The sequence below is a fragment of the Myotis davidii genome, unplaced genomic scaffold, assembly GCF_000327345.1.
Source record: "Myotis davidii unplaced genomic scaffold, ASM32734v1 scaffold1525, whole genome shotgun sequence".
Classification (NCBI taxonomy): Eukaryota; Metazoa; Chordata; class Mammalia; order Chiroptera; family Vespertilionidae; genus Myotis; species Myotis davidii.
Window position 1 is genome coordinate 1,324,093 of NW_006296279.1, and position 24,285 is coordinate 1,348,377.

Below are 24,285 nucleotides of genomic sequence, written 5' to 3' on the forward strand. Positions count from 1 at the left end.
CGGCCTCGGAGAAAGTGGACGGCTTCACCCGGAAATCGGTGCGCAAGGCGCTGAGGCAGAAGCGCTCTCAGGGCTCGTCGCAGTTCCGCAGCCAGGGCTGCCCCGTGGAGCTGCAGCCCCTGCCCCAACTCAAAGGTAAGTTTGCCGGCGGCGCCCGCAGAGCCATTTCCTTCTGGGGCGCTCGCTGCCCAGCTGGGGCGGGCGGTGCCAGGCGCGTTCCCCGCGGTGCCTCGGCACCCCTCCCCCTCCGGTTCCAACAGGTTTGCTGTGCGGAGTTGCTTGTTTTTCTGCCCCGATTCCCCTTCACTCTTCCCACCTGAGAGGAGCGGGCTGACCCGCACCTGCGCGCTCGCTCACCTGCCCTCGCTATGGGAGCCCGCCCAGTGCGTCCGGCGAGGGGCTCTTCCCTCTCCCCGAGGCTGGCCTTTCCCCGTCTGGCTTTAGACAACCTGTCTGCCCTCCCGACCTTCACTCTCCCGGCACCCACCACCTCTTTTCGGACAGGAGCTCGTCCTTTACTTCTCCATTTATAAGCGTCTCTACGTACCCACCCTCGCCTAATTCCCTCCCATTGATTGTTCCGAAGAGCCTGACGGACCCGGAATCCTAAATGGAAACAAAAGTTACCTGGCCTTTCGATACATTGAGAACGAAAAAGCCTAAAATATCTGAGCGGTACAGTGTCTTATTAACGGGGTCGCTAGGTTCCGGTGTTATCTTTTGGCCCAAAGACGGGAAAGACAACATACTTTGAGACGTTGTACGCGGTAAATGTGGAGACGGATAAAGGAGTGAGTTGAGTGTTGCTTTGCAAGGGAATGGGAACTTAGTTCGCTGAGCAACTACTGGGACGTGGTCGGTTTGCACAGTAACTCAAATTGGTGTCCCGCGCCTGATGCCTTGCAGGAGAACTTGGCTCACTTACTTTTCCCATTTAAGTTTAGAGGATTTTTAATAAATTGTTTCCCGGTGTTCTCGTTTAATCTGTGTGAATTAATGTCTTCGTTTTTAAGAGATCGCAATCATCAATAGAACAAGATGATAATGCTCCTAGTTAAAACAGTTTTTCGACGACAGAAACCTGATAGAAATCTAGATCATCTGTTTTGCAAGGCCAGGAAATTAAAGGTTTATACCAAAATAGATAAATGTTCAGCAGATTTTTCAATCCATTTATCCTCTTCAAGGCCATTCTGGTTCTGATTTTTCTTTGGGCCTATGAATCCAGCCTTCGTTTGGCGATGAGTCTAAAGAAAACCCCAGATCAAATCACAGTTGACCTACATACAATAGCTCTGGAACCCCATTCAGACCGTACATGGCCCTGCTTCTAAGTCAAGAGCATCCCATAGCCAGAATCAAACTGGCTTTTAAAAGAAGGTTTTATTTAAGATATATGTAGCCTGTGCTGCTGCATTTATAACTTGCTTTTTAGCATACAAAATTTAAAATTTATATATTGTAGTCAATTGATAAACCACAAGGTAGGCATTACTAAGACCTCAATTCTTGAGTGATGTCATAGCTATAAAAGAATATCATCTTACCTATTATGGATTGCTATTCATGGATTTTAAATCTTAAACTTAATTACAAAATCATAGTTTTATATTACTGATTTCTTCATTAAATTGTTGAATTGTTTTTACAGTTTGAAGGTTTAGTGCTAGTGTTTTCCTTTCATATATACATAATTTGCTTTTTAGTAAGGTATTGCAGTTCTTCAGTATTCTTACTAGTATAATATTTACTTTTACTTAATATAAATAATTGAGTGTTAAACATGGTTCAAGCCATGAGATGCAGCATTAATACATTTTGTTTTTTAAGTGGCAAAAATATGCAGTCAGTCATCTAAGTTATATGGTATGTAGTTCAAGAAGTTGAAGGTGCCGTTGAATGTTTTATTTATAGTATTTTGGTCACAGCTAGAGGAAAAAAAGAGGAGTGGAACCTTAGATTATTTCTATATATTTTGCAAGAAAATGTAATTTATGCAAATTTGATTGAGGGAAATTAAGATCCTTACTTGGATTACCTCTAATAGGAAAAACTACTTTTACTCCAGATGCCAAAATGCTTGAAAAGTGATTTAAAAAAAAATTCAATTGCTTCACTTGGTACTTTGGCAGTGTACTTGATACCACAGCGTTCTGTGCTTTTTCTGTCAGTAGTTTTTCCATTTGTGGCCTTAACAAAAACCAGTGGAAAGACCTTCAGTATGTGTATGAAAGAGAATTTTTCTTCAGCTCTGAAATATTAGCTTATTGTGGAGTGATTCAGATATCTCTAGGCATCCACGATTTTTTTAGTGCTTTTACCTGCTTGTGTTAACACTTTGTCCACATGGATCTAAACTGGAAAAGTGCCTGCTATTTTCCTCAAAGCTTACTAAGGGTAAGAATTAACAAAATAAGACAGCTTTTTCATCTTTAAGAAGTTTATTTTTGCAAAATCATTTAGTAAGTGGGTTGCAAGATTTTAATGTTGAAAATGTTCAGAGTAAATTTTCTGTTTTGCTATAGAAAGTATTTAATAGCCCAACCGGCATGGCTCAGTGGTTGAGCATCGACCTATGAAACAGGAGGTCATGGTTCGATTCCCTGTCAGGGCACGTGCCCAGGTTGCGGGCTTGATCCCCAGGTGGTTGCGAGCAGGAGACTGCCAATCAATGATTCTTTCTCTCATTGATGTCTGTCTGTCTGTCTGTCTCTCTCTCTCTCCCTCCCTCCCTCTCACTTCCTCTCTGAAATCAATAAAAAAAAATTTTTAAATATTTAATAAGCTTTGTTAAAATAATTTTTTAAAAATGAGAAACTGTTATTATGAGGGTCCTGAAAATTAAACTGTCTCAAATTGTATAACAAAAATTTTTTTTCAAAACACTTTTTAAGTTTCTTGTTATGTTAATTTTATAAGCAGCTCAGAACAAGGTACTAGAAAACAAAAGTAGGAGCATCTTATCAATTTTTTCTGTATTTAAATTCATGGTAGTATAGGACTTTTTTTCTACCTTAAACTTCTGGTAACCAACAGTTAGGAAACTTTTAACTTCAAAAATATGTTATTCACAATGGGAAGTTTTTCAGTCTGTTTAACTTTTTTTTTTTTAGAGAAAATGGCTTGTTTATTTTTTAATTTTTTATTTATTTCTTGTTAATCCTCACCTGAGGATATTTTCCCATTGATTTTTAGAGTGGAAGGCAGGGGAAGAGACTGAAACATCAATGTGAGAGACACACATCGATTGGTTACCTTCTGCATGCACCCCCTAACCAGGGCCAGGGATCAAGCCTGCAACCTTGGTACATGCCCTTGATCAGAATTGAACCCAGGACCCTTTAGTCCACAGGCCAATGCTCTATCCACTGAGCCAAACTGGCTAGAGCTGTTTAACTATTTTTTTAAAAATATATTTTATTGATTTTTTACAGAGAGGAAGGGAGAGAGAGAGTTAGAAACATCCATGAGAGAGAGAGACATCGATCAGCTGCCTTCTGCACACCTCCCACTGGGGATGTGCCTGCAACCCAGGCACATGCCCCTGACCGGAATCGAACCTGGGACCCTTCAGTCTGCAGGCCGACGCTCTATCCACTGAGCCAAACCGGTTTCGGCTGTTTAACTATTTTTAAGTCTGAAGGTTTGGTTTGATAAAATAGTAGATGTCTTACATTTATAAAATATGTAGCATTTACAAATTATTTTACACTTTCTAAAAAATTATAACTCATAACAAGTGAAACAGTCCCAAGGTGTGTAACTCTTCATATCTGTTATGCCTTGCTTTTTCACACCTACTGTTGTATGACAAGGCACAAGCTCAATGTCTTTTTATAAACATTATATTTCATTGGGTCATCCCAGTAACTCTGTGTAAGACCAATGTTATTCCCATTTTACCCATGAGAAAATTGAGTTTTAAATAGCTTAGTTTCAGGCCTGTGATTATTTGGATGGTGTTGCAACTAACACTGGTACCCAGGTCAAATGATTTCACTATTTTTGCTGTTAATCTATATGAAAATTTGAAGCAGTATGATAGAACGAGTTGGGTCAATGCGGTCAGTTCTGAGTCACAGGCAGATTTTTAATCTGAGTTGTTTTCCTTATCCGTAAAATGGGGATAATACCTTCAGTCTCCAGGATTATGGGGATTAACTGAAATAATGTAATTAAAGTGCCTAAAAATAGGCAGTCAAAGAATGTTAGCTTCCATTTGCTTTAATATTTGAAAATCCAGATTAAAAATATTTTTTAAAACGAAGCGTTCACATAAATTGTAAACTTTCCTAGTGTACTTAACGTATGCTTTCATTTGTAATCAGTTTTAGGTACAATTTATGCGAAGTTGTAACATTTTCCAACATAAGTGTGGAAGTGGAAGTAGGGTAGAGTTAGACTCTTTAAAATATTGAATGCTGTAGTTAGAAGTTTTTACCAAGCAAAGAAATTGAGTTAACCAGTAGAAGTATATAGAAGTATAAGTGCATTTCTCATAGGAGACAGTAAATAAAGAACTGAAATGAAGCTGGTTTTGAGATTGCAGTCTCCTTCAGATGAGGTGAAGAACTTCCAAATCACTCAGATTATTGTTGGTATATTCTTAGAAACTGGTCCCACTGGAATTATGGAGGCCAGTAACAGTGGTGTTGATTTGAAGCACCTTGCTTATCTTTACGGGAAAAACATTTTTTTTCCCCTGAGTTATGCGATCTTTTAGGGTAACAGGAACAAGAACACTGACATGATCTGAAGTTTCGTAACTATCTTAACTTTTTTGTCAGGAGAAAACAGTACTAAGTCAACATTTAAGGTTTGTAGATCTTCTCAAAGTTAATAATCATTTCATCGAAGCTCCAAATCCCTTTTTGTAATCAAATGGCACTAAACAAGAATTGAAATTCATCAGAATATGTTAAAAAGGTTTGTTTACAAAGGGATATAACATTTTAGAACTATTTCCTGGAAGTAATGGCATATTTCTTCTGGAAGATTTATTTTGTAATTTTTAAAAACTTTTTCGGGCCAAAACCGGTTTGGCTCAGTGGATAGAACGTCAGCCTGTGGACTGAGGGGTCCCGGGTTCGATTCCGGTCAGGGGCATGTATCTTGGTTGCGGGCGCACCCCCAGTGGGGAGTGTTCAGGAGGCAGCTGGTCGATGTTTCTCTCTCATCGATGTTTCTAACTCTCTATCTCTCTCCTTTCCTCTCTGTAAAAAATCAATAAAATATATAAAAAAAAAACTTTTTCGGGATATATAGCACTTCTTAGAGAAATTGATATAGGGTCAATTGCTGGTTTTCACATGAAGACTTTTTTATTTGTCTAATTGAGTGTTTTCAGAATTGCTATTTAGGGTCAAATTTCTTTTCTCCCAATTTTATTACATCCTCTTATTCTTAATTGAATTTTGGATTATTTTCAAAAATGTCAAATTTAATAAAGTGATAATCCACTAAAGTGTATTTACTAAAATAGTGTGATCATTAAGATAGAGCACCACCTGTCAATAAATAGTGGACTTGAGTTGTCTTCCTGCATCATTGATGACTCACAGTTGCTGTGTGCCAGTTGTTTAACACCTTTGAACTTCAGTTTAATCGTTTTCCCTTGATAATACTTTCCCTTGATAAAATTACAAAGATGAATTAGTCCTTAATGAGTTATTGTCCCTCTTTGGATTACAAAGCTTTATCAACAAAATTAACACATTTGGGAAATAGATTTTTGTGATTTATATTTTAAATATAAATTTTTAAAATTTGTAAAAAGCTGGGGATAGAGACCAGCTTACTTTTACTTTTATGTGCTTAGCTCTCTGGTTCTCAACCCTGGCTCTGCACTTGGAGAGCTTTAAAAAATAGTTCTCTACCCTAGAGAGATTCTAAATTAATTGGTCTAAGATAGGATTCAGACATTTGTATTTTTAAAAGCTCCTGGGGTGATTCTAATGTGCAGCCAGGATTGAGAATCACTGGTTTAACATTATCTGCCTATTGATTTAATTCATTAATTAAGACATTGTCCTTTTCTCTCCGATATTCATGGCTCATTACCACCTTATTAACATTTCCTGCCCTCACTTCACCTCCTGCTATTTACTTTTCACTCTCTTAACTTTGCTGCCCCCTGTGGCTAATCAGCTGCTCTCCTGAAGGGGATAGTGCTGTCCAAGATTCTGGAGTTTTAGGTATGATGAAATGATTCTATTGGATTTTTCTTTTTAAATATATAAATATGTTTATAATGGTCTTTATTATCCATGAATGAGTGAGATCATGCGGTATTTGGATTTTTCTATAGTTATCATAAAACTGGACTATTATAATTTGATACTAAGTGGTCAGTTTTTCTTTACTTTTTGATTTTTGGAGCTGTGGCTGAGCTGTCAAGTAAAAGCGATAGAGATTTGTCTCATTTTAATCCCATCATTCAGGGTAATATTCCAATGACTTAGGAGTGTAAAAATATTTGCTGTATGCTCAAAGCATTGTTCTGCTTCTTGAAGATTTAGAATTAATATTACTACTACTGTATGTGTTGAATATCAGGTATTAAATGAACTATTTTTGAATTTAACTGTTTTGGGCATGCTTTGTATTTATTTAGCATTAAGAAACATTTTTCTCACCCTGGCCACTGTGGCTCAGTTGGTTGGGCATTGTCCTGTGCACTGAGGCTGGTTTGATTCCCTGACAGGGCACATGCCTGGGTTTCGGACTCACTGGGCTCCATCCCATCAGGGGCGTGCAGGAGGCAGCCAATCGATATTGCTCTCTAAAATAAGTTAAAATGTATTTTTTTAAAAAAGAAATGTTTTCCTTCAGAGTGTTTTCACTATCATCTTAATCTTGACCACAGCTTTTTTATTGAAGGTAGGACAGCAAAAACCTGGAGCTGCTTATATTCCATCCATATCCCTGACCTTTCTGCTAACCAGTTTGAATAATGCCTGTATTTGTTGATTTGCTGTTTTGAGTCAGTATTCCATTGTTAATGTAGCGATATGTTCTCTCTTCAGAATAAGATGGTAAAATTTATGTGAAAGAAGTCACCTGTGTTTTCACAACCCATGTGTTACAAAGCACTGTATTCTGTGCATAATAAATTGGTTTTCTAGACAGAATCATTGTTTTGATGAAGGAATTGCCTGTTGGTTGTCTTCTGGCCCTCCTCCTTTTACTACCTCCACCTCCCTTTCACCCCCACCCCATTATTGATTGTACTTCTTTCAATGATGATTGATGCTATCTTCCAGCAGATTGGTTCTCTTGTCTTTTGCTTGTTTAAATATATTTTGCCTAAATCTGGTTCAAGATGTTAAAGTAAATAAATTCTAGGTTTTTAATACTATGATAGAAAATAGTAAATGTAGGTTTAAAACAAAGAATTGTTTGCTCTTAATATTTTGTGCTTTGCAAATGACTGGTGTAAGTGACAGGTAACATTATTGATAGGTTTCTTGCTAGGAAAGGTATTGTGTCAGGTTTATGTGGAAAAGAAATAGCTGGGTTGACTCCCAAATGTGGACATGTATATATAAACATTGAATAAACTTACATAATTAGTTTGCAGTAATTTCTAAATTTGAGATTCAATCTTTATTTGTAAGGATGTCCTTGAAGGAGATAGGAGATTTGAAATATATCATTTTAGTGTATTATTATGTAACAAGGAATCTAAATGCTTTGCTGAAAGAATTTTACATGACAGGCTAGGTTTATGCAAAATAAACTTTACTTGTCTGAGCAGGATATTGACTAATAAGCAGCTTCAAACCTACTTTGTATGCATATCTTTTTGAACTCTTCCTTACAGGAACTTGTTTATATAGGCTTTTAGAGTGAGTAATAATGAGTTTTCTAAATCCTGCAGTTTGAATCACACTTCCAAAAGAAACCTAGTATGATTTTGGGGGGCCAGGGGTAGTTTGCTGAATATGATGGTCTCACATGATAAAATTCAAAGAACATATCTCTAACTCCAGTCCTAAAGGCAAGGGATTTATTGGGAACACACTCCTCCTACCGGAGTGGTGACGCTAATTGCACCTCTATAACCTTACTGTGATGTTATATCTAGTTGAGTCTTGGGATCACAGAAGTTACTCTAGTTTAACCTGTATTGGGAATTAATTTCACTCTTGTTCTAAATTAATAGCTATGTTGTCATTTCATCAGTGAAGCTTTCTTTAAGGTAGAGTGGAAAGTATAGAGCTTTCTTTAGCTTAGATATTCTCAGATTTTGTTTAATGAACAAACTGTATAGACAACAGCTAAAAAGATGTTAAATGTCTGAAACAACAATTTCTTAATGACTGGGCTTAGAACTTGTAGCTCAAGAATACCAAATCTTAAATATAGGTTCGAAGTTAATACATTTTCTCTGTTTAATTGGTTCTGGCTTTGTTTCACACTCATTGGTAAAGGTTATTCTAGAATTACAGCTATCATCAGAAGTTGATTATTTGAACTCATTGTTAATCGCATGTCTCTAAATTGATAAAGTGAAAAAGATGAGACAGTTTGTGTTGTAAACTCTGAATTTTGATTTAGCAAAACTCGGTGTGTTTTTTTAAACATAATTTTTCAAACAGACCTTTCTAGAGATAAACATTTGTTGAAATCATAAGTAAAATATGATATAACTTCTGTAAGATTATGTATCTGCTTTTTAAGAAAACATGCACTGCCATTTTTTCTTTTAATTGGCCACAGGAAAAAGATTTTGTTTGCTTGCTGAGAAACTAAATACATATTTTGCTTTCAAAATCTAGTACAGAAATATTTTCTTCTCTTTGGTGTCCATAGTGCATAAAATTTAGGTGAACCATTGAAGAGATTAAAATTTAGTAAAGGAAGTAAAATGATGAATATATTTTCTTTTGGAGTTGTCTTTAGGAGATTCCAATTGGGCAATATAGACATGCAAGCAGGCAGTTTAAATTAGTGTGCTCAGTGTTGTGATACGAGTAAGCAGTAAGAGGCCAGGGGAGCATGTGTGGGGCCCGACCCAGTTTTGATATATGAGGAGCAAGATCAGGGAAAGCTTCCTGGAGAAAGTGAAAGGTAAACTAAAACCTAAAAGACTGATTTGTTTAACAAGTCCACCTAAATGACAGTATGTGCAGCCCCACAGGTAAGTGAGCATAGCATATTCGGGGAACTGTTAACAGTCTCTGTGGCTGTGATAGAGGCTATTGTAATAGGAAACTGGCTAGAGAAGAGATTGGAGTATCAATTAGGAGCTAGGTCATAGTCTGATGCCACATATTGCATTTATTCCTGACAGTAGTATGAAGAGTGTATTGAGAAATGGGATTATGGAACACTAGAGAGGATGCTGGCACAGTAATCCAGACAAGAGATGAAGGTGGCCTTGCTTAAGTGGAGATGGAGTGGTATTATAGACAGGCGTTGGTGAGAGGGAAGAATCAATGATGACACATTTCCAGCTTGGATAGCTAGAGGTAATGATAGCAGGTTTTTTTGGAGGAAAGAAGGGTTCTTGTTGGAAAGATCCAAATGCTTGTGGGAAACTGAAGTGAAGCTGTCTAATAGGAAGTTAGATATTTGGGTCTGGAGCTTAAGTAGAAAGACCTGCACTAGAGATACTTTGGGCGTCTTTAGTCAGTGGTTGTCAACCTGTGGGTCGCAAACAATGAAAATACATCCTGCATATCAGATATTTATATTACGATTCATAACAGTAGCAAAATTACAGTTATGAAGTAGCAACGAAAATAATTTTATGGTTGGGGGTCACCACAACATGAGCTGTATTAAAGGGTCGAGGCATTAGGAAGGTTGAGAACCACTGCTTTAGATTAAAGATGGCATTTGAAGCAATGTAAGTAGAAGCAACTGCCCACTGAAAATGTATAGGATGAGAAGAGGTCAAGGAATACCGTCATTTAGGTGGACAATCAAAGAAAAAGGCAAGAGAGACAGCTTGAGGTGGAGGCAAAGGAGGACAGGAGAGAGTAGAGACAAAGCAGTCCAGGAAAGAATCTTTTAAAAAATGGGGGCCCAGCCCTAACCGGTTTGGCTCAGTGGATAGAGCGTCAGCCTGCGGACTCAAGGGTCACAGATTCAATTCCCGTCAAGGGCATGTACCTTGGTTGCGGGCACATCCCCAGTAGAGTGTGTGCAGGAGGCAGCTGATCGATGTTTCTCTCTCATCAACATTTCTAACTATCCCTCTCCCTTCCTCTCTGTAAAGAATCAATAAAATATTTTAAAAAATAAAAATAAAATAAAATAAAAAATGGGGGCCCGGGTTAGTAACAGTGAAAAAAGCTGTTGACAAGTCAGATAAATAACTGAAAAGTTTCCATGGGTTTGGTAATCTTTAGGCAACATTGGTGACTTGAGAGGCATTTTAGAGAATTGATAGACTTGAAATTTTCATAAGGTGAGGAGTGAATGAAAATTGTGAAAGCCAAGTCAGTAAGTTTGGACATCTTTTTCAGGAAACTTGACAGTTAAAAACACATATATCACTCTAGCTGCCGTAATGGAGAATGGATTGTAACAAGATTTTTAGGAGGAAAATCCGTTAGTATGTTATTATAATAGGCTAGATGAGACACAGTAGGCTTGGGCTAGGTAGGGTAGTAGCAGTAGAGATGGGGAAAATATGTATTTGAGGTACACCTTGGATAGGACTTGTTAATGAATTTTATTTTTGAGGTTGGGGAAGGAGACAGAGAAGGAAAGATATGAATCAAGGATGATTCCCAGATGTTTTAGTTTAGATCACTGGGTAGATAAAGGGTGTCCCAAAATTCACGCAAGAAGTAATTTTGATAGAAAACACAGGTTTATAGTTAAAAATTGTAAATTTTTTATTGATTCATAAAGTATACAGTATAGGGTTATGTATGGAATACCAAACTGGATTATCATGTCACGGTAGCGAGCACCATTAACTGTTATTGCCTGAGCAGCCGCATCGAAGCAGTTCGTGAGAGTGTTGCTGAGAGTCCAGGGACATCAATTCGGCACTGTGGTCAAGAATTGGCCATTTTGAAAATCTTTCCGGCACACACCTGTTTTCCAGTTTGGTGCCTTGGGGCAGCAGGTAGTCCTAAGCTGCTGAGGGGCCTTGCAGTTAGGGATCCATCTCCCTGGTCCACTAGACCAGGGGTCCTCAAACTTTTTAAACGGGGCCAGTTCACTGTCCCTCAGACCGTTGGAGGGCCGGACTATAGTTAAAAAAAAAAACTATGAACAAATTCCTATGCACACTGCACATACCTTATTTCGAAGTAAAAAAACAAAACGGGAACAAATACAATATTTGTATTTGCATGTGGCCCGCGGGCCGTAGTTTGAGAACCCCTGCTTTAGGTTTACCACCAGTTTAAAGAAAAACACCATTTTGTGTCATGCAATAAATCACAGTTTTATAATGATTTATAACTAAGTAAGTTTACATTAAGACCCAAACTTCGAATTTTGTTGATGTAGAAACTAAAACAGGTTATATTTTTGTGCAAGTCATTTATAGCTCAATATCTTCTCAACGGGTTATTGATTCTTAACTATAAATTGCAGATGTGTATTTCCTGCACTAAAGCAAAATTAGCACCTGTCTTGTAACAATGCAAAGGATAAATATTTGTAATTGAATACCTTACCAACATACTGATTTCTTTTAGGTCCTGGGCAAGTAGGCCAGTATTGAACGTAGGTATTTTAAGAATCTTTTAAGCAGGAGTTGAGCACCTTTTTTCTGCCAACAACCATTTGGATATTTATAACATCATTTGAGGGCTATACAAAATTACCAACTTAAAAAGTAGCCTGCTATATTTGGTCAAACATTTAATTAATTCACCCTAATGCCTTGGTAGGGCCAGACCAAAAGATTTTGTGGGCCTTATATGGCCTGAGTGCTGGATGTTTCCCACCCCTGCTTTAAAGCATGGGATCTTTATTTTTTAAATTCTTTTGATATAAAAATGTTTTATTGATCTTCTTTGGGGTCTCTCTTTTAGCACTGTTCCTCTCTTTTTAAGTAAAGAAAAATTTTATTGGAGAGCATTTGTTTTATGAATGAGTACTAAGAAACAAGAAGTGAACTTTTAATCATTCAGAACATTTTTGTCAGAGCTAGATTTGTGATTTGGAGATGCTACTCAGTCTGAATTATAATCTGTAGTTAGTGGTTTTGAGGAATTATGAAATATGAAGAATTGATTAGACTACTTATTTTTGCTTCTCTGTTAGAAGTGATAGGTATATATATATATTTTTAAAACCAAATTTGTTGTTGTTGTTGTTTTAAATATATTTTATTTTTTACAGAGAGGAAGGGAGAGGGACAGAGAGCCAGAAACATGGATGAGAGAGAAACATCGATCAGCTGCCTCCTGCACATTCTCTACTGGGGATGTACCCGCAACCAAGGCACATGCCCTTTACTGGAATCGAAACTGGGACCCCTGAATCCACAGGCGGACGCTCTCTCCATTGAGCCAAACTGGTCAGGGCGATAGGTATATTTTAATCGCATTTTCACAAGCTATGTATACAGTTTTTGAAACTTTGTTTTTTTGTTTTGTTTTTTTAACTGTGGGCATGTTAACATAGCAGTGTCTTTCTGATCATTATTTCCCAATTTGAGGGAGGAAAATAAATGGGGGCAAGTTGACTGAGACTTGGTTTCAAAGTCATTTGGTCTAATTTATCTATGGCTTTATTGTAGTCTCCTGCTAAAACCTCTAGAAAAACTGAAATTAGACAACATGTTATCTTCTTAAGTTATTTTTAGTTTTCTACATACATTTGTGTTTCCAGTGAATGAACCAGCTTAAATTTGAATACAAAGTGGAAATAAAGTAGCAAATGTAACAATGAAGTGCTTTTAAGCTAAGGTGCATTGTATTTTCAGTCATTATCTTCATAGGAAAGTTCAGTCATTCATGTAGGAAAGGTAAAAATAACTCAACTTGCCCTAGGTGGTTTGGCTGTGATAGAGCGTCAGCTTGCAGACTGAGGGGTCCTGGGTTCGATTCCAGTCGGGTACATGCCCAGGTTGCGGGCTTGATCGCCAGTGTGGGACTTGCAGGAGGCAGCCAATCAATTCACGTCATTGATATTTCTGTCTTTTCCTTTCCTTTCCTTTCCTCTCTAAAATAAATAAAAATAAAAAACTCAACTTTTACCTAGCTACTAAATAGGCACTGGTTTTGATATTTCATATATTTTAATATTCTGTCTTTAATTTGGGACACCTGGGTTACACATAACATATTTTGCAAACTTTTTTTTTTAAGGTCTAGTAAAGTAACTTCTGTGGAATAGGAATTACTATTTTAGGATACAATACTTGCTCTGAGTCATGAGTGAGTCTCAGTTTTCATGGTTTTCTAAAATAAACTCATTTAAAGACTATGCAATGAGAAATGTCATATTCTTAACTATCTTACTTCCTTTATAATGACTTTATTATTCTTGTAAAAGTGTAAAGATTCACTGTTAAAAACAAGTCAAAAAAGAATCTTACAAAGATAGAAAATCAAAATCCCCAGTCAGAGGAAATTTCTCTTAAATTTTGAGCATCTTCCTGTATTTTTCCATCAGTGGAATCATATATATGCTGTTTTGTAAACTTACTGTTTTTACTTTAATAGAATATTATAAATAGCAAAATTCTGAAAGAAAAAATTAAAATCAGTTTAAAATTACTTCTGATTAAAATTTTTTATTTCTGGAAATGAATCAAATAATTCTAAACCTTGATTATAAATATTCCTTATATTAAAAGGAAAGGAAACAATTTCTAGGAGTACTGGTATTTTATTTTGGGGAGGTTACACATGGTCTCTTTAAAAAGCCATTTAAAGGAATGCATCATCTCAGAAAATATCATATACATTATTTTGTATATAATTTCAGGGTTCTGGGATTCCCCACCACTACCACTACCACCTTGAATCCTACCTATGGTCTATTGCTAGAGGGAAATGGGGTGTTTATAGACCTCTGGCCCTGCTTTAGAGACTTGAAGAATCTTGTTAAAGTGCGTACTCTTTTCCCTTAACATGGTAGCAGGTGTTTCTTAGGAGCTACAGGTGGGAGTAGCTGTAAGATGGAACCTTACCACAGCCATCAAAACTGAAAACAGCTCCAGCCCTTCATTCTGTCTATAAAGACCTCTCTAATACTTCTTGTTCACCAAAGTCCCAAATGAGAAACAAAGATGGTTCTAAAACCTGTTTTATTTGATAAATGGCAGGTTTTATATTCAAATTGAATTAAGCAGATGACACAAATGTTCCATTTATTTTACCAGGAGACACTTTGTTTTTCAGTATTGTGCTTTCTAATATAACATGTCCCATTTACCTAATCTTCATTTTTTGTTATACTTTTTTTCTCTTATCAGAAGTGGTTTTTAAATACAAAAGATACCACAGTTAATTCTTTTGAAATAAAACTTGAACAATATGTTTTAATGCTATGATGCAATAGTTGTGGATATATTCACATGTGAATAGTAAAGTGTGGCAGTATTTATGCTCTTCTGAGTTTTAGATAGTATTCTGGGAGTTTTCTTAAAACAATATACATTCATATATTAGACATGTAGGGTGTATGTATTTGAATTTCCTAAATTTTTCAATTGTAATGAAATAGTAGATCCTTAACTAAGTCATATTTAGTTACAATGCTGTGAATCATTTGTTAATAAATGTTTCCATTGTTACTTTATAATAGCTTGATCCTTTAAAGTTTCAAATAAAAACTGATTTTAGACTTAGTTATTAATGTTCTAGGGATATTGCCAGAAAAAGCTACATGTCCTATATTCTGTGCCAGTTTCTTAAATTAGAATCTTGGATTGCATCCTCAGCGTGTCACTGTAGTGGTATTGCTGGGTTGCTATGATACGGTGCTTGTTCTGTAATTTGTAGCATGAATCCTATGTGAGATCTTACTTCAGATTTCAAATATGTGAGCAGCAGTAGTTGGCAATATGTATCTTTTTCCTTTAAGCAAAATTATACCTATAAAACTTATTTCTGATTAAGTTTTAATATTAGGATATCTGGTACTTGGTACTTCAAACTATTTTTATTAGATGTAAAAAAGGATATTAACAATGGACAAGTTGAAATAATTTGGTTATTCCTAAGTTTAGTTTATTACATTGAATTTTATGAAAATGGGCACGAAGAGAAAGGCTTTATGATAATGACTATATTAAAATTTCAGTGTTCTTTCTGTTTGGTATTTGAAGTCTTGAGAAACTTAAAAATAATATTATACATCCTGATCATGTGGGATTTATGCCAGGAATCTCGGCTGGTTTTACGTTAAATGATTTGCCACGTAAATAGAATAAAAAAGTCAAATCATCACTTCATTATGAATAGGAAAATGGAAAATTTCTTCTGTATGCAGTTCCCTTCTTTCTACTACTTTTCCATGCAAATTTCAGCCACCTCAGTAGTCCTGATCTCGTTTTTAGTAGTTTACATTGGGAGGGCTAGTTTGATAGAAACAGGGGTCTTATCCACACGTTTTGTCATCCTTATCCAGTTGGTATGAAATGATGTATGGCATTTCATACCTAAGTTCATATATATAGTTGTAGATACTTAGATTTTCTGCCTTTCTTTTTCATGTGCTTATCGGTCATTTATGTTTTATGTACTCTTTTTTTCTATAGATTTTTTTTACCTTTTTATTGATTTGTAATGTTCTTTTCTGTAGATGTTCTAGCTAACAATTCAGAATTGGTTATAAAACTCTAAATGTCTTAACAGTTTTCCTATTCACATTTAGTTTTTTAGTAAATAGCTTTTGTAAATAGTGTGAAGGGGGGGTCTAATTTTTTTATATGAATAGCCAGTGGTCCTAACATCACTTATCGATTTTTTAAAATTCCCTACTGACATTAAAAACAACAACACACTAACTCTATTATATATTAACCTTCTATATATGTACACTGGCATGTTTCTAGGGGCCTTATTATTTCTTCCAGTGGTCTTTTTGTCTGTGCCTGCGCAGTGTCATGTAGTTTTAATTACTCTGTGATAAGGTGACTCCTCCCTTCTTTATCTTCTTAAAAATCATCTTGACTATTCTTGACACTTTATTTTTCCAAGTAAATTTTAAGAGCAACTCTTTAATTTCCAATAAAACACCCTGTTGATTGATTGCAACACCATGTTGCAATACAAGTTGCATTCACTATAGATTAATTGGGGAAGACATTGAGTATTCTCATCCATAAATATGGTATATCTGTTATTTATATCTTCCATATACCTCATAAAAGTCATGCTTACCTTTTGTTAGACCTCTTAAACTACTTGTTACTAGAACCCAGACATCCATATCATAAGGAAGCTCAGGCCTAGGGAGATTATTTGTAGCTGTTCTGGTACTCCCAGCTAGTCCAGAAGCAGAATCAACTGGCTGACATGAGTGACTTAGCCTTCACAGGATATTCTAGCCCCTAGCGTTCTAGTTTTCTAGCTGAGGCCTTAGACATTATGGAGCAGAGATAGGTTGTCCGTGCTGTGTCCTATCTGAATCGCTGACCAAAGAATTGATGGGGTAATAATTATTATTGTTTCAAGCCACTAAATTTGGGATAATTTGTTACTAAGCAACAGAAAATTAATATATCAAATATTGTGATTATGATTTGGCTTTTCCTGTAGGTCTGCTTTCAGAACACATAATTAGAATATTCTAATATACATAGGAATAATTTCTCATCCTAAATTAATAAATTGGCATTTATAACTGTTATGAGCTTGGCTAATTTGTATTTGTATTGTGTATGATAAAAAGAAACCTTGTGTCTGAGTGTATACGTCAGAGGAATAGATTCAGACTTTGGAAATTTATCATGAATGTCATGCTTGTTGGCAAACTTAAAGATTTCTTGATTTAATGGTACAGTCTTCCTTAATAGGTTTCATAAACTAACACCAAAGAGCACAATGTTAAACATCCTTACAATGTTTTCCTAAAGATTTTAATTTACTTCAGAAATTTCTTACAAAGTTTGCTATTATCAAATGAATCAGTGTAGTCATCCAGGCTGTACACTCAACTACATAGGTATTATTTTCCTCAAATAATTTATTCTGTGTACCTGGAGAACTTTTGTGACTCTGGATCTTTTCAGGAGGAATCAGCCTTGTAAGTCATGTAGCCTCACTTTTATGACCAAGACCTGAAAGTCATGTAGCATCACTTTTAAAATACTGACTTTTCTCTAGAAGCAAGTCACTATGTCCAGCTCACCTGCAAATAAATAGAAATAAACTTCACCTTTTGAAGAGAGGGGTGTCAGATAATTTGTGGACACTTAAGCATGGATTGAGAACAAGGGAAGTCTTATGAATATTTAATAGTATTAGGCTAAAATATCCTGCCTGATTCTCTATCTTACAATAAGGCATAGAGTTGTGTTTAATGGTTCTGATAGACTTCAGTTCCATTAAGTTTTTCTTACTGGTTAGTGTTTGATGGGCATAGCATTTATTTACTTCTGAAGAGAATGAAGAATGATGATGGGAGAGTACATTCCAACCAGTGCATGTGTGAACAGACCATTCAGGGGACTTTTAAGTATCAGCTGTTATAGTATATGAAAGGGGGGATTAATTAGAAGTGAATTGGAAAGTGCCACTCAGTTTCACCTCCTCTCCTTTCACTCTTAACTTTAAGTTTTGTAACATTTTCTATAGCTATAAAGTTTTCTGTGAGTTACAAGTTAATTCTAAAAGTTGAAAGTCGGTTAACAAGATTTATGTTGTGTGACTGTATAGACTTTAGAACCATGTATTGTTACATCTCCTTACATAGATTTTTAAGGATTTCCTAGAGTTTCTGATTGGGTCTCTTTCTTTTATTGTACCTTTAACATACTCTCAATTTTTCCCCCTCCAGATCTCCGTATATGAGATATGCTGTTCATCTTTGTGTAGAGACCACTTTAATGTGGTCTTTTTCCTCCTGCTCTAAATGGCCCAGGTGCTCTCTAGGTCTTCATTGCTTTTCTGGGTGGCTTCCCTTATTCCAGTGGTTCTCAACCTTCTGGCCCTTTAAATGCAGTTCCTCATGTTGTGACCCAACCATAAAATTATATTCGTTGCTACTTCATAACTGTAATGTTGCTACTGTTATGCATCATAATGTAAATATCTGATATGCAGGATGGTCTTAGGCGACCCCTGTGAAAGGTTCATTCGACCGCCAAAGGGGTCGCGACCCACAGGTTGATAACCGCTGCGTTATTCCTTTCTCTTTTCCCCTTATTGCTGCATCATATCCTCAGATAAATTCCGAAGCAAGGTTGTGAGGTTGCTAAATTTTCCAAGTACTGTTTTTGCAGGTCTGAAAATGCCCTTATTGAATGCTTAGTGCTTTACTGATAGTTATTGGCTAGTTACAGAGTTCTCTATTGACATTAGAATTTTTTTTCTTTATTGATTAAGGTATTAAACCTTCACCCTTCCTTACCTTTCATCTGAGGTTTGACAGTCTGGTCGGTGCTTCTCTGTCTCTGGATCTGTTTTTGTTCATCAGTTTATGTTGTTCATTATATTCCACAAATGAGTGAGATCATCTGATATTTATCTTTCTCTGACTGGCTTATTTTGCTTAGCATAATGCTTTCCAGTTCCATCCATGCTGTTGCAAATGGTAAGAATTCCTTCTTTTTATAGCAGTGTAGTATTCCATTATGTAGATGTACCAGTTTTTTAATCCACTCATCTGCTGATGGGCACTTAGGCTGTTCCCAAATCTTAGCTATGGTCAATTGTGCTGCTATGAACATAGGGGTGCATATATCCTTTCTGATAGGTGTTTCTAGTTTCTTGGGATATATTCCTAGAAGTGGGATCACTGGGTCAAATGGGAGTTCCATTTTTAGTTTTTTGAGGAAACTCCATACTGCTATCCACAGTGGCTGCACCAGTCTGCATTCCCACCAGCAGGAGGAGGGGTCCTTTTTCTCTGCATCTTCGCCAGCACTTGTCATTTGTTGATTTGTTGACAGCCATTCTGACAGGTGTAAGATGGAACCTCATTGTCGTTTTGATTTGCGTCTCTCAGATGATTAGTGACTTTGAGCATGTTTTCATATCTCTTGGCCTTCCTTATGTCCTCTTACCAAAAGTAATCTATTTAGGTCTGTTACCCATTTTTGATTGGATTATCTTCTTTTTGTTAATTTGTATGAGTTCCCTGTAAATGTTGGAGATGGCATTAGAATTTTAATGGCATAGCCACGTTGTCTTCTGGCGTCACTCTTGCTGATGTATCTGATGGATAATCTGTCTCTGGTTCTTTTGTAATTCTTTTAAATCTTAAATTTCACAGTGATATGCTAAATTATCCCTTCAATTTGGGTCTTTTTTTCCCCGTTTATATAGTTTTCTTTCTTATATAGGCTTTCTTTGAGTCTCTGGCAATCTTTATTTTCTATTAATGTGTATTAGTGAACAAAAAGTTACTTTAGAAGTTGGATGGGGTATATTATCTGCTTTTCTTAGAATAATTGGGCAGCAAATTAGGTAAAAGCTAGAATGTATTACTCTCTGGAACTACACATTTTCTTCAAAAACCTTCCTTTTTATTTTTCTTTTACCAATATTTGCCTAGAGTATGAGTGCTTGACTGTCTTTTGGAGTGGAGTAGCAGAGTGTTTAGCTTATAGATTTATATAATTCCCCTATTTTCAGTTTATATTTTAATCCCAACCTCTATTTCATCAGGCTTTTCTAATCTGGACTTCTATAGGAACCTTGTCTGCAATTCCCTGTTTATTCTAAGATGTGACTTTCTCTGTTTTGGTTTTGTCACTTACCACTTCTTCATGTATTTTGAATTTTCCAGGAATTTGTTGAAGTTTGTTGCCTAGGGGCCTATTCTTCTATTCTCTTTGTTATTGTAGGTTTATATATTTTTGTTTGTTTACTTTTATTTTGAATGAAGGAGGAGATAAATTTGACATTTTAAAGTAATATGCATTGTGAATTTCTAAGTGGGTAAAAATTTAGAGTATAGCTATTAAAGAAACAATTGATATTTCAAAGACAGTAAGTATAGTCATACTTTTGCATTCTAGGTGATTTGAATCTCAGGTGCATTGCAGATTTGGTTTGTGATTTGGGGCATGCTATGTAGTGTGGTATCTTACTGGTATAGTACTTTACATATTGTACAGCACTTTCAAACTTTTTTTACTACAAACTATAGTAAGAAACACTTAATTTTACAACTTGGTACTCATATACAGTTTGATGAAATAATACTCTTACGTGCAACATGCTGATATTTTATATATTTTTTAAATTTCTGCTTGTGACCCAGTAAAACAATCTTACTACCAACCAATGGGTTGCAACTCACACTTTGTAAAAACAGTTCTTTAGAGCAACATTTTTGAAGTGTAAGCAGATACATCTTCAAGTTTGGTATTGAAAAACAAACAAACAACACAATAATTTAGAGATTAGGGATGACCTAGCAGGGCTTTTGTGAGTTTTAAAAGTTGTGTTAATAATTCTCCAAAGATGAACTCCCTTATTTCCATAGAGTTGTCTTGGTTCTCCCTCTGCCTAAGACGACTCAGGGATTTCTACAGTGGTAAGAATTTTTTTAGTGGCATCAAATTTCAGTCATAATAAAGTGGAAGACAATTAAGATGCATGTAAAAAACTCATCTTTTAGTCAGATTTAAACTAACTAGGGGCCTGGTGCACAAAATTCATGCACAGGGGAAGGGATGTTCCTCAGCCCAGCCTGCACCCTCTCCAATCTGGGACCCCTCGAAGGATGTCCTACTGCCGGTTTACAGGGATTGGGCCTAAACTGGCAGTCGGACATCCCTCTCGCAATCCGGGACTGCTGGCTCCTAACCGCTCACCTGCCTGCCTGATTGCCCCTAACCACTCTGTCTGCCGGCCGGCTCACCCCCAACTGCCCTCTGCTGCCGGCCTGCTTGCCCCCAAATGCCCCCCCCAACCAGCCTGATCACCCCCAACGGCCCCCCTGCTGGCCTGCTCACTCCAAACAGCGCCCCCTGCTGTCCTGATCACCTCCAACTGACCCCCACTGATGGCCTGCTTGCCCCCAGATGGCCCCCCTGCTAGGCTGCTTACCTCCACAACCCCGCCCCCCACCAGCCTGATCACCCACAACTGCCTTACCCACTTGGCCTCTAATCACCTCTACCTCAGCCCTGCCACCATGGCTTTTCCCTTGAGGTGTGGGGCGGCCTGGGCGAGGGGCCTGTGGTGGTTTGCAGGCCAGCCATGCCCCCCCATGGGGTGAGGGTCCCCACTGAGGGGGCGTGGCCAGCCTGGGTGTGGGGCTGAGGGCTGTTTTCAAGCTGGCCACACCCCCTTCAGGGTGGGGGTCCCTGCTGGGGTGCCTGGCCAGCCTGGGTGAGGGGCTGATCGCAATTTGCAGGCTGGCCACGGCCCCAGGCAACCCGGGCTCCCAGACTCTCCTTGAGCGGAGGCCACAGTGGCTGGAAGCAGGTATCTGGGATTTATTTGTCTTCTATAATTGAAACTCTGTAGCCTTGAGCGGAGCCCACAGCCGGCCAGGGCATGGAGGAAGTTTGGCTTCCTCCATTGCCAGGGGCAACCTAAGCCTCCTGTTTGCTCCAGCTCTGTGGCCACTGCCATCTTGGTTGGGTTTATTTGCATACTTACCCCTGATTGGCTTGTGGGTGTGGCTTGTGAGTGTAGTGGAGAGATCATTAATTTGCATGTTTCTCTTTTATTATATAGGATACTAGAGGCTCAAAATTCATGCACTCAGGGGGTAGTGGGTCCCTCAGCCTGGCCTGTGCCCTCTCGCAGTCCAGGAGACTTGGGGGATGTTGGACTGACTGCTTAGGTCTGCTCCGCAAGGGTCTAAGCCAGCAGTTGGACACCCTTAGCACTGCTGCAGAGGTGGGAGCGGCTCCTGCCACCAGCAGAGCTCCTCTCACGTGAGAGCGCCCTGACCACCGGGGGGGGCGGGGGCAGCTCCTGCATTGAGCGTCTGCTCCCTGGTGGTCAGTGTGTGTCATAGTGACCAGTCATTCCCAGTCTTTCTGCTGTTAGGGTCAGTTTTCATATTACCCTTTTACTATATAGGATAGAGGCCTGGTGCACAGGTGGGGGCCAGCTGGTTTGCCTGGAAGGGTGTCCCGGATCAGGGTGGGGGTCCCGCTTGGGTGCCTGGCCAGCCTGGATGAAGGGATGATGACTATTTGCAGCTGGTCACACCCCCTTCAGGGTAGGGGTCCCCACTGGGGTGCCTGGCCAGTCTGGGTGAGGGGCTGAGGGCCGTTTTCAGGCTGGTGGGTGACTGAAGCTCCCAACCTCTCCTTCTTTTCTTTTTTGTTTTTATTCTGGGATTTATTTACCTTCTATGGCTGTTATTGGAGCTGAGAGCCGGCTTTAGCTCTGAGGCTTGGCTCCAGGTCTGAGACCTCGGCTGCTGAAAGCAGGTATCTGGATTTGTTTGGGTTCTATAATTGTAACACTGTTGCAGTCCTGTTCGCTCCAGCTCTGACGGCTGAAAGCGGGTTTCTGGGGATTGTTTAACTTCTATAATTGCAAAATAGTTGCTTAGAGTGCAAGCTCAGAGCCCAGCAGCGGCAGGCGGGGAACCTTGGCTTCTTCCTTCACTGGAGCAAGCAAGCCTCCTGTTCGCTTCAGTTGCCTGGCTGCCAGCCGCCAGCTGCCATCTTGGTTGGCAGTTAGTTTGCATATCTCACTGATTAGTCAATGGGAAGGGTAGCGAAGTTATGGTTAATTACCATGTTTCTTTATTATTAGATAGGATTATGTATTTTGCAAAGCAAGGCACATTTTGTTTTTTAGATCATTCTTTGATTTTGCACTTCTCTTGTATCATAATTTTTACGCCGAGAATTTTATATTGGAGATTTGGTTATCTATAATAATAAAAGGGTAGTATGCTAATTAGACCAAACGTCCTTCCAGGCATCATTCCAGATGTCCTTCTGAATGAAGCCGGGGCCAGAGTGAAGCCTGGGTCCTAGGTGCCTGGCAGCAGTGGCTGGAGGGAAGCAGCCCAGGTGCCTAGCAGCAGTGGCCAGAGGAAAGGAGCCGGGCCTGAGTGTCTGGTGGCTGCAGCTGGAGCGAAGCCCAGGTCCTGGGTGCTGGAGTGAAGCTGGTGCCAGCAGCTGGGTGAAGGAAGGCCTACTCTTGAATGAATTTTCATGCCTCGATCCTCTAGTATTTTTATAATAGCACTTTTACTAAATCTTTAGCTGTGATGTTATTAAAAAATTAATGTAAATTGGTATTTCAGGTCATTATATAACACTAGCGGCCCAGTGCACAAATTCATGTACCAGTGGAGTCCCTCAGCCTGGCCTGCGGGATCGGGCCGAAACCGTCTCTCCGACATCCCCCGAAGAGTCTCAGATTGCAAGTGGGCGCAGGCCAGGCCGAGGGACCCCACTGGTGCACAATTGGGGCCGGGGAGGAACATGGGAAGTTGGCCAGCCGGGGAGGGACTGCAGGGAGGTTCCAGGGCGTGTCCGGCCTATCTCGCTCAGTCCCGATTGGCTGGACCCCAGCAGCAAGCTCACCTACCGGTTGGAGCATCTTCCCCCCGGTGGTCAGTACATGTCATAGCAACTGGTCAACCAGTTCACTATCTGAACCCTGGTGGTCAGTGCACGACATAACAACTGGTCAACCAGTCAACTGTCTGCCCCCTGGTGGTCAGTGCGTGTCATAGTGAGTGGTTGAGCAGCGGTAGCATATCATTAGCATATTACGCTTTGATTGGTTGAACGGACAACCAGACACTTAGCATATTAGGCTTTTATTATCCTATATAAGTTTGCTATGACATGCACTGACCACCAGGGGGCAGACACTCTGACCGGTAGGTTAGCTTGCTGCTGGGGTCCAGCTGATCAGGACTGGGTGAGACAGACTGGACACACCGTGGAGCCCTCCCACGGTACCTCCTTGGCTGGCCAACCTCCCATAACCCTCCCTGGCTCCGATCGTGCACTGGTGGGGTTCTTCGGCCTGGCTTTTGCCCTTTTGCTATCTGGGACCCCTCGGGGGATGTCAGAGAGCCGGTTTCAGCCAGATCCCACTCAACACAGGAGCTGCCCCCTGGTGGTCAGTGCGCTCACACAGGGGGAGTGCCGCTCAGCCAGAAGCCGGGCTCACAGCTGGCAAACGCAGTGGAGGTGGCGGGCACTAAGGATGTCTAACTGCCTGAGCGGGCCTAAGCTGTCAGTTGGACATCCCC

The 24,285-nt window shown here is 38.9% G+C and overlaps 1 protein-coding gene across 1 annotated transcript in view; it reads left to right on the forward strand.

Moving 5' to 3' along the window:
* The first annotated feature begins 6 nt into the window (after positions 1–6).
* PPP2R5A (protein phosphatase 2 regulatory subunit B', alpha) overlaps positions 7–24,285 on the forward strand; it is a 79,322-nt gene continuing 55,043 nt past the window's right edge. The window contains exon 1 of the mRNA XM_006771275.2: positions 7–135. The gene's annotated coding sequence lies outside the window, so the exon portion shown is untranslated. The remainder of the gene's footprint in view (positions 136–24,285) is intronic.